Genomic DNA, 10,700 nt, shown 5'->3' on the forward strand with positions numbered 1-10,700 from the left:
TTGTTGGGTTTTCAAGGCACCGTTCCTCGTGGGTTCGCATCATGGTTAAACAGCAGTAGCGTTTAATATTTTTTTTATAGAAAAACATCAGCTTTTTGGGAGCTTTTCAGTTGTTTGTATTTATTTGATAAATAAAATTATTATTTTTTTATTTCCACAAAACATATTTCTCATAAATAATAATGTTTTACTTCATTCGATAAATAATTATTTTTAATTTTTATGTAATTATTTAAACTATTTTTATTAATTTGTGTATTACAATTTTTATTTTTATATTTTATTTGTTGATTAATTTAAAACATGTATATATTAGATATTTAGGTAAATAATTTATTAGTCCTTGCATTTTTTTATTCAACAGTTTAGTCTTTCACATATTTGAATTATTAAATAGTTTATTTGCTCTTTAAGGGACTAAACTATTGAATAGAACAAAAATTTAAGGACTAATCAGTGTATTATTAATATAAGAGAACTAAAGAATGTGTTAGGTAAAAATGTAAGGACTAATAAATTATTTACCCGAGACATTTTACGTACTAACTATAATGGCTAGTCACAATTTTACCAAACAATAATAATCAATCAGCTAATAATAAATAGCTAACTGCAATATATGTTTCAGCTTTTCGGGAGAGCGTTTAGCGTTTCACTCCAAACCGCATGAGATATAGCGTTTGGTTAGGTTTATATAACCGCAACGTTTAGCATTTTCTCTGGAAACCGCAGCGTTTTGGAGCTTTCATAAACAACATTGTTTGTAATTATTTGTTATTGATAAAATTATCCTTCTTATTTCCACAAAATATGTTAATTCTTTAACATCATTTCTATTTCTGTAACATAATTACCGAAAGAACAAAGTTTTGTTGCGTTCAACAATTTTTTTTATTTTTTTATGTAGATTATTTTTATTAATTTGTGTAATACATTTTTTATTTTATAATTTTTTTGTTGATTAATTTAAAACATGTCTATATTCTACATTTTAAATACTAACAATAATAGTTCAATATAATTTTACCAAACATTAATAATTAAACAGCTAATAGCAAACAACTTACTGCAACCGCAAACAGCTAACAACAACAGCAACACATATTAACTAACAGTTGAACCAAACAGACCCTAAATATCTAACTAGTTAACTGCAACAGTAAACATCGAACCGCAAAAGAAATAGGTAAGATCTACAAATATTCTTTTATTATTATTTCAGAAATTAATTGCTACATGCAAAAAAAATTTAGACTTGAAAGATGTACAATATATCTACTCTACCATTTATTGAAATTTCAACAATAAATAGCATTGTTAGCATTTGATCCCTTTACTTTTGATTTTAAAGAACACTAATATATAATGTTAGTTTAACTTCTCCTAAATTATAAAAAAAACTACTTTTGACCTATGAATTTGAATTTTTAGTTGAATTGATTGCTTAACATATATAACTTAACTCAGAAACTTAAACAACTAGATTAATCTAAAAATAATTTTTTTTATATATTATCTCTGATAAGGCTAAACTAAATATGTACTCATTCACCTTTGTTCCTCAATCCTTAGAGATGAAAATAATAAATTAACCTAGGCTATACTTTTTTTTTTAACCAACAAGTATATTATTAAACCAGAACTAGTTCGTTACAAAGAATCGGTGTCAAATAACCCAGCGCTAAAAAATCGCTAAAGAAATTAGCATTGGAACGGGCATGCCTCGCCATAACATGAGCAACCCCGTTCGCTAATCTCGGAACAAAAGTCACAGAAAAATCTGGACGTCTAAACAAAAATTGACGAATATCGTCAATAACACCTCCTACCTCCGACCGATCCATAGCAGCAGCAGACACTCTATCCACAATAATTTTTGCATCAGTCTCCACGCTAACATTCTGAAAATTCAATGCTTCGCATCACTCCATAGCCTTTTTAACTGCTAATGCTTCAGCGAGGAGAACAGAAATAAATCCCGAACCCATGCTACTGAAACAAGCCAAGAAATTCCCCAAATGGTTCCTAATCACCGCCCCCGCTCCATACTGACCGGTATCAGCAAACATAGATGCATCAGTGTTACATTTCAACCTCCCCTCAGGCGGCCTCTCCCATTTCACGACCACACCTTCCCGCACCACTGCTGATGACCGCCCAACAACCCGACGCCCCTCTTGCCATTCCGCAATCACTCTTTCAGCCCTCCGAACAACAGCACTCGCTTCCTCGCCATTATTCTCCCAAATAATTTGATTCTGGTTATACCATATAGCCCACAATATAATAGTAACTTTTGCTGCTATATTAGCAGAAATCGTAACCAGCATATTAAGTGCCCATTCCTCCACCCAATCCCAATCGCTAAGCCTGCCTGCCCCCAACATGAAGCCGCAAATACGCATCCCGCAAAGAGATGCCAACCATGCTCGACATCACCATTACATACCCCACAAACAATCGGAACGAGAATCCTTCTTTGGGCAAGCCGATTCCTCAATGGTAATAACTTTGCACAGAAACGCCATAGGAACGACCGAAGTTTCGGAGGGATGTCTAAGCGCCAAATCTTCCTCCATCCCCCGTGATGTACCGTACCTGATTGAACCAAAGCAAGACGCCGATAGCCCGATTTAACGGAATAAACACCATTTGGTGTAAAATGCCAAAGAATCATATTATCTATATTGCTTTGAGGAATAACCATATTAACAATACGCTCCCTATCCCTCGCATCAAACCATTCATCAATTTTGCCCCTATCCCAAATTCTTGTACCCGGTACAAAAAAATCAGCCACCACCACATACTGATTTTCAGCGTTACAAATCGAGTCAACAACCTTTTTATCATCAGCAATAAATCCAATGATCATTCCAAACTATGACGTGATCGCCTCTTCCAATCCTCCACCTCATTCCCTCTTTAATTACCTGCAAAGAACTCCACCTAGGCTATTATAAGAAAATATTTTACTTACTTTGAACTTAGAATTATAAAAGATATAATTAACATTTTTTTAAATGTAATTGTTCTATTAAATTTTTATGGATTGTGTTTTTTTAGGTAGGTTAAGGTTTTAAAAGAATTTGGTTTAAATTTCATCAATTTTGTATATATCAAGGACAAATATTATCAAATAATAGGTTAAAGGCAAGACCGGCATTTTGGATAGGTCAATCGGAAATTGTTATCAAATAATAACTCAGAATCAAATATCAATATTTTGGATAGGTCAAGAAGCCAATAATACTTTTAACTTTTTTTATTATAGAAACAACAACTATTTAAGAAAAGCTAATTTTTTAGAACTTTCTGCAAAAAAATATTTTTTGTATTTATTTAATAATTATCTTTTCTGTTTTCATAAGACACTTTCTTCGTTAACGTTATTGCAAAGGTTTTGCTACACTCAATAAGATAAAATTCAATCTATTATAGGGAGAACAAATGATTTTTGAAGGAAAAAAGAAATTAAAGATTTTCTATGAGTAAGCTTAAAAGAACGGGACCTGATAATTTTCCAAGATAATTTTATAATAAAATTTGTTAATATAAAAATTAATAAATTGATTATATTTCCAATACAAATAAATGCTTTAGAATTAAAATTTTATTTTATTTTATTGAAAATATATGGAGAATCAATGCTTATATACAACAGGGTTATATATCATTCGCTTATGTACATATATTTATAAAAAATAAAGTTATTATTTATTATTATTTTTAATTTTTATTTTTAATTAGTTATTTAAATTATTTTTATTAATTTTGGTATTATATTATTTTTATTATTTTATATATTAGTACATATTATCTGTACTCCTTAAATATAAAGGCTTAAAAGAATTTATGCTAAATAGTCCTAGGATATATGAAAAATTATACAGTATAATTGCATTTTACAATTGAAGGAGTAATATATAATTGTCATGAGAATGAGACAAATTAAAGAAAAAGAGTGAGGTTTTGGATGGTATTATGATAGTTGTGAAGGGTATTCAGCCAATTTGACTTTTAGCTTTATATAATCATAAAAAAAGTTGTGAAAGGAATGGTTACGTTACATAATTCACCAATCCTTTCAGCTTCCAACGGATATGAAATGACAACAATACTATATTCTACCTCCATTAAATATTAATAATAATGATAAGATATTTTTTTGAAAAAATAATAATAATTTAATTCAGAAACGACTCATCTTTTTTTTTTTTTTTTTGAATGAAAAGGAAAAGAAAAACGAAAAACAACAAACTACTCAGGAATTAGCCTAGGGAAGCTAACCCCAATCCTATCTTCTAAGAGAAGATGAGAGATGAAACTAGGGGAAACAGGAAGGGTAGTAACGCCTAACGTCCCTTCATGGCCCGTCGCCGCCAAGCGATCAGCAACACGATTCTGCTCTCTAAAAATGTGTCTGAACTCTACGAACTCAAAGGAGGAGCAAAGCCTTATAATAGCTTTGATGAGGTTGCGACTGTTAAGACCCATAGAATGATTCTCAGAAATCATTTTGATTGCTTCCAAATTATCAGACTCCACAGAGAGCCTCTTAACACCCAGTCTTTTAGCAAGATTGATTCCAGTAAGAATAGCCCAGAGCTCCGCAGAAAAGGAAGAACCCAACCCTAAATTCTGGGAGAACCCAGAAAGCCAGACGCCCCCTACATCTCTAAGCACACCTCCAGCCGCAATCTTACCGTTACTGAGGCAGGAACCATCAGTATTCAGCTTCACAACCCCCTCTCTTGGCCTGGTCCATCCCACGAGATGGACATCACAACACTGAGAGGCTCTGGCAAGGGACTCTCCTTTGAAACTATCGATAATAGAGAAAAGTTTTTTCGAGAAGAAATCAGCTAAGTTTGTCATAAAAACAGTTTTATCTCCAAAAATCTCCTCGTTTCTCCATTTCCAAACTTGGTGACAGATAATAGCAAAGAAAATGTCACCATGCTCCATGTATGGAAGCAACTTTCCTCTAACACCATCAGAGAACCAGTCGACCTCAGAATGTGCCATGAAGGAAGAGAAAATATGGTGTGGGAGAATTTTCCTCCAAACCTCTTTACTATTAGAGCAATCTCTAAGAGCATGGCACAAAGTCTCAACATGGCCTCTGCATCTACTGCAAGCTCCAGAACCAGCCAAGTGCCTTCTGTGCCTATCCGAATTAGTAAGAAGCCTGTCCTTAACGCCCAGCCACAGGAAACTCCTAATACGGAAAGGAACTTTAAGGGTCCAAATCGACTTCCACACATCCGAGGGAGGATCAGATCTAAAGAGAGAGAAAGCTTCAAAGGCCGATTTGCAAGAATAAACTCCATTGTTAGTCAGCGCCCAACAGTGCCTATCCAAGTCTTCCTCTTGATTACTCACCTTCACTCCCCGCATTCTAAGGAGAGTCTCAAGGCTAAAGAAAGTATCAAACTTTGACCAGATCCAGTCCCCTTCCGAGTCAACCACATCGGCAATCCTCCAGTTGCGTATATCACTAGGCAGGGGGGAAGAACACACCTCAATTAACGGTTTATCCCCAATCCAGTTATCAAACCAGAAACTAATGGACTTACCATTCCCCACCTCCAGGCCAACTCCCAAGCAGAACTCATCAAACACAGCACTAAGTCCTTTCCAGAGGAAGGAACAATTAGCAACTCTCTCTTTCGGGCCCCCGAAGATTTTGTCTTTCCGATACTTACCACAAAGGAGGTGAACCCAAAGAGAGGAGGGGTTTTGCCACATACGCCAAAGGAGTTTCATTAATAAAACTTTATTATTGTCCTTTGCTTTCCTAATACCCAGACCCCCAGAATCTTTAGGCTGGCAAACCTCACTCCAAGGCACAAGATGGATCTTCCTGCCCTCCGCAGCTTCCCCCCACAGGAACCTACGGTTAATCTTGTCAAGATCATTAAGCACAGGATCCGGAAGCTTACAAGCCTGAATGATGTGATTGGGAGCAGCACAATTAACAGATTGAATTAACGTGAGGCGGCCAGCGAGAGACAGAGTCTTGGCTTTCCAAGTGGCACACTTCGAATTAGCTTTATCCAAAGTCTCTTTGAAGGAGCCTTTAGACACACGCTCACTATGGAGGGGAACGCCCAGATACTTCCCAAGAGAATCAGTAAGAGGAATACCTGAGAGATCACTTAATCTCTTACAGACTCTCTGATTCATATTCTTAGAGCACATCATCCTAGATTTTTGGATATTAAGCTTCTGCCCAGAGGCCGAACAAAAACAATCCAGAATATCCATAATGACTCTCAACTGCTCCTCATTACCCTCAAGAAAGATAAGGACATCATCTGCAAAGAATAAGTGAGTCACCTGGGGACAGAAGCTGTTGATCGCCACAGGGTGGAAACTCCCATTATCAATCGCATCCTGAATCAGGTGAGAGAGCCTCTCCATAGCAATAACAAAAAGGAAAGGGCTCATAGGATCCCCCTGACGGATTCCTCTGCCCGGGGAAAATTCCTCCGACATATCCCCATTGACCATAACTTGAAACACAGGAGAAGAAATACATACCTTAATTAAACTTCTCCAGCTGTCCGGGATTCTAGCTCTCTCAAGGCTCTCCATCAAGAAATCCCAATTAATTCGATCATAGGCCTTCTCTAAATCCAGCTTCAGAGCCACAATGCCTTTCCTCCCCTTCCTAATCTTCATCGTGTGGACCATCTCTTGGGCGATCACCACATTATCCATCATTTGTCTACCAGGCACAAAGCTACCCTGATTCTGACAAATGATCGCAGGAAGAATGCCACAGATTCTATTAGCCACAATCTTTGTAACAGTTTTGTAAAGAACATTACAAAGACTGATAGGTCTCATATGCAAAAAGGAAGAAGGCTTATCAATCTTAGGAATCAGAACCAGGAGGGTTCTATTAACCAGCTCAATATCCTTCGAACCACTGAACACCCCCAAGACAAAATTATAGATGCCTTCCTTCACTACATCCCAATGCTTATGGTAAAAGCCCGCCGGAAGACCATCAATCCCAGGAGCTTAAAATTATCTAATAAGCCTCAAACCGAAAAATCGGATAAATTATATAATAATAATTATTATTATTGTTGTTTTCTACCCAATTCCATCAATATATATAGGCAGTCTTGATCACATGCACCTTAATGAGCATGTAGAATTTGTTCATTCACCGTTAGATCTAGGTTTATTAGAATCCTAAGGTGGAGATTCAAATCATCCTGAAGCTTAGATTTAATAAGCATATATCTAACGGTGAATGAGCAAATTCACTTGCTCATTAAGGTGCATGTGAAAATTCCTGTTTATATAGGGGAGGGGTTAAGTAAAAACACATCTATGTGAGAAAAATTATTTATGTGAGAACACTTAGTAGTGACATTGTTGTAAATATTTTTATGGTGGTAAGGACTTTTCTGATCTCATTCTCTTATTTTCGTTCTCCTTCTTCGATCTCTTTCTCTTATTTCCGATCTCCTTCTTCGTTTTTCTGTTTTTCTTTCCTTATTCTTTTCGTTACTCTTATTTATTTCTTCTCTCTGATGGTTCTATTTCGGTTCAGATATATCAAAACTGATTACCGGCGAATATTAGTGAAAGACGGAAGCGACGGACAAAATCTAAATCGTTCATTGAGTTGCTCATAGATTATATATGTCTCAATGTCATGCAAAAAACTTTTTAAAATACATGTTGTAACATAAAGAAATATGAAACTTTATTTAGAATATTCTATTTAACTTTTAGAATACATGCTATAAAATATAGAACATATACTCCAACATAGTTCTGTTATGCATATGTTCTAAAACAATGTCTTATGTTCTACCACTAATGTCACATGTTCTAAAACAAATGTTTTATGTTCTTAAAGCATATTTCTAAAAAATCACTAGAGTTTATGCATAAAACTTTTTAGAACATAAACTATAAAATTTAGAACCTACATAACATTCTTTAAAACATTTTACTTAACTTTTTAGAACACATGCTATAAAATAGTATAAAATATATGTTCTAAAACTAATGTCTTATTATGTCTTAGAACTAATTATTTAGAACATTTCACTTAACTATTTACAACACATACTATAAAATATAGAACATATACTGCAAAAACTAATATCTTATGTTCACATAAGAACCATTATCACATCTAAACCCTCTTTTATATATATATATATATATATATATATATATATATATATTCACCCGTGAAATCATTTAATGGTAAAAATAAATAAATAAATAAAATAAAATAGCATATGACAATTTCTCATTAACATAATAATTTTATTCTATAATATACTACAATAGTTAATCTTTTATTTTAAATTATTTTTTTTTTGGCAAATTTCCTTGTTAGAATATCATACTTTAGTAATTTTCGGATACGAGAGATCTATGTCGTCCAAGTGACTTTCTACAAAGTTTTTACAAAGTAGAGGAAGTGTCAGTTGTTTGACGTAATCTTGCAAATGTGTCATATTGACTCACTAGACATGCGTCAGTATTCGGTTGGTTTTGCAATCTTCAAACTCCATCAGGTGGTGCAGTTTGCCCTATAGTAGGCATCCTACCATGTGTCATCGTTCGATTGTTCCTAAGGCCTTCGGACTATTATGACATCAGGCGGCGCGCTCTGTCATGTCATAGTTGTCTTTTGTGTAACCACTTTCTGTAATCCAATGGCTCTCCTTCTTCCATCATACATCATACAGATACCGAAAAGAACGGTGGATATCGATCCACGTCATTAACATCTTCAGGGGATATCCCTTATTTCAGATTGGTCGGTTCATGTGAGTCTTCTTGATTTAAAGGGTGACATTGATGCACGTGTAAGGAATGTTTTCTAAGAATATTTCTTAGAGTATCAACAATAACTAACTGCAACAGCAAACGGTTGAACTAACATAATATCCTGAACAGAACAACTTCTTAAATCATATGGACAAAAAAAAAATATTAAGAAAAAGTAATGTATAGCAAGATAGGCAATTGACTTTTTCACGTAACCGTGATTAAAGCTAAACTAACAAATAATTAAAATGAAGAGATATACATGCCGCCTATAATATTTTCCTTACTATTTTTTTTATGTGGGCTGCTATATACCGCAATATTTTTTCCACCTACCGCACTTTTTTAACAATTTTGCCCTTCTCATAATTTAAACTTAAAAATTCAAAAATCTCAAATCCTCTCTAACTTTTTGGTTTTTCAAAAAACCCGACCTAAAACAACATGCCGTCAAAGCCAGGAGCGGGTAAAGGCTTCATGAAATCTCCGTTAAGTTTTTTTTTTTTTAAATTACTCAGACATCACGGGTTCCGCCTCCGAATCGGAAGTGGAACCCATATGAATATAAGGTAAACGGAATCGCCGTGCCGTTTCCACCACGGGTGGAACGGACGAACTGTCCCTTCCACCCGTGGTGGAAACGGCACGGCCGTTCGTTCCACCGTAAGGTGGAACGAACGGCGCTATCGTTCCACCGTACGGTGGAACGAAAGGCGCAATCGTTCCACCGTACGGTGGAACGAGAGCCATGCTCGTTCCACCTTACGGCGGAACGAGCGGCGCGTACGGTGGAACGGTGCGCGCTGCCCGTTTAGGCCAAAAAAAATTTAAAACAAAATTCGAAATTCAAAAAACGAAATTTTAATTTAAATTTATATCGTAGGATTACCTCGTGTTCGAAATCATGGTCTTCGGGAATGTTCGGGTCCATTTTCGTCCAATTCGGGTTTTTAGGCTTGGGAGAAAAAGAGAGGAAAAAAAGTTTTGGTTTTTGATAAAAAAATTATGACAAGGGCATAAATGTCAAAAGAGTGCGGTGGGTGGAAAAAATATTGCGGTATATAGCAATACCTTTTTTTATCCATAAGCATCCAATGATTAATTAGCTTTACAACATATAATTATGGATTAAGATAAAGACAGAAAATAATGCGAAAAGAGAGAAGCAGAAAAACCCTAAACTCATACATAAATCGTCATAAAGGTTGACAAAGATGGTAATAATGGTGGACTTATATAAATAAAATAGTAGTAATTAATTGATAGAGACACTAAAGTAATTAAGGAATTAATAAGATATTAAGTAGGGTTTATAAATAAATAAATAATTAATTAAATCGTTATCTTGAATTCACTTTAATGTGGGAATAATGCTAAAGGACGCAACAAACGGACGCAGTTGCTGAGCTCAAAATGGGCCTCTACTACTCTATTTCTCTATTTGTCAACTCTCTTATTTTTCTTCAATTACTAGTACTATTTTTCTTCAAGTCCAACTAAATTCCTAGCTTTTATTTTTAAAATCAATTAAATTTTTTAATATTCTAAAAAAAATTAATTAAATTTTGAATTTATATTTTAAAAATAATTAAGTTTCTAATATTCTAATTACAAATTAAATCTCTAATAATATATACTGAAACTAGACCCGGCAAAGCGACACACGACCCGATGACACAATACGAACACGATATGCTTTTTTAGTGTTAGTGTTTAGGGTTTTATGACATGGCACGAAAGTTGACATGACACGAAATGACACGTTAATTTTTGTGTCATTTTCGTGTCAATCCGAAAACACGAAACTAACCCGAAATTTAATTAAAGAAATTAAAAAAAAATTAAAAATTACAATAAACTAGGTTAAAAATAGACATGACTTTTCT

Source organism: Euphorbia lathyris, chromosome 8 (assembly GCF_963576675.1).
Source record: "Euphorbia lathyris chromosome 8, ddEupLath1.1, whole genome shotgun sequence".
In the NCBI taxonomy this organism is placed as follows: domain Eukaryota; kingdom Viridiplantae; phylum Streptophyta; class Magnoliopsida; order Malpighiales; family Euphorbiaceae; genus Euphorbia; species Euphorbia lathyris.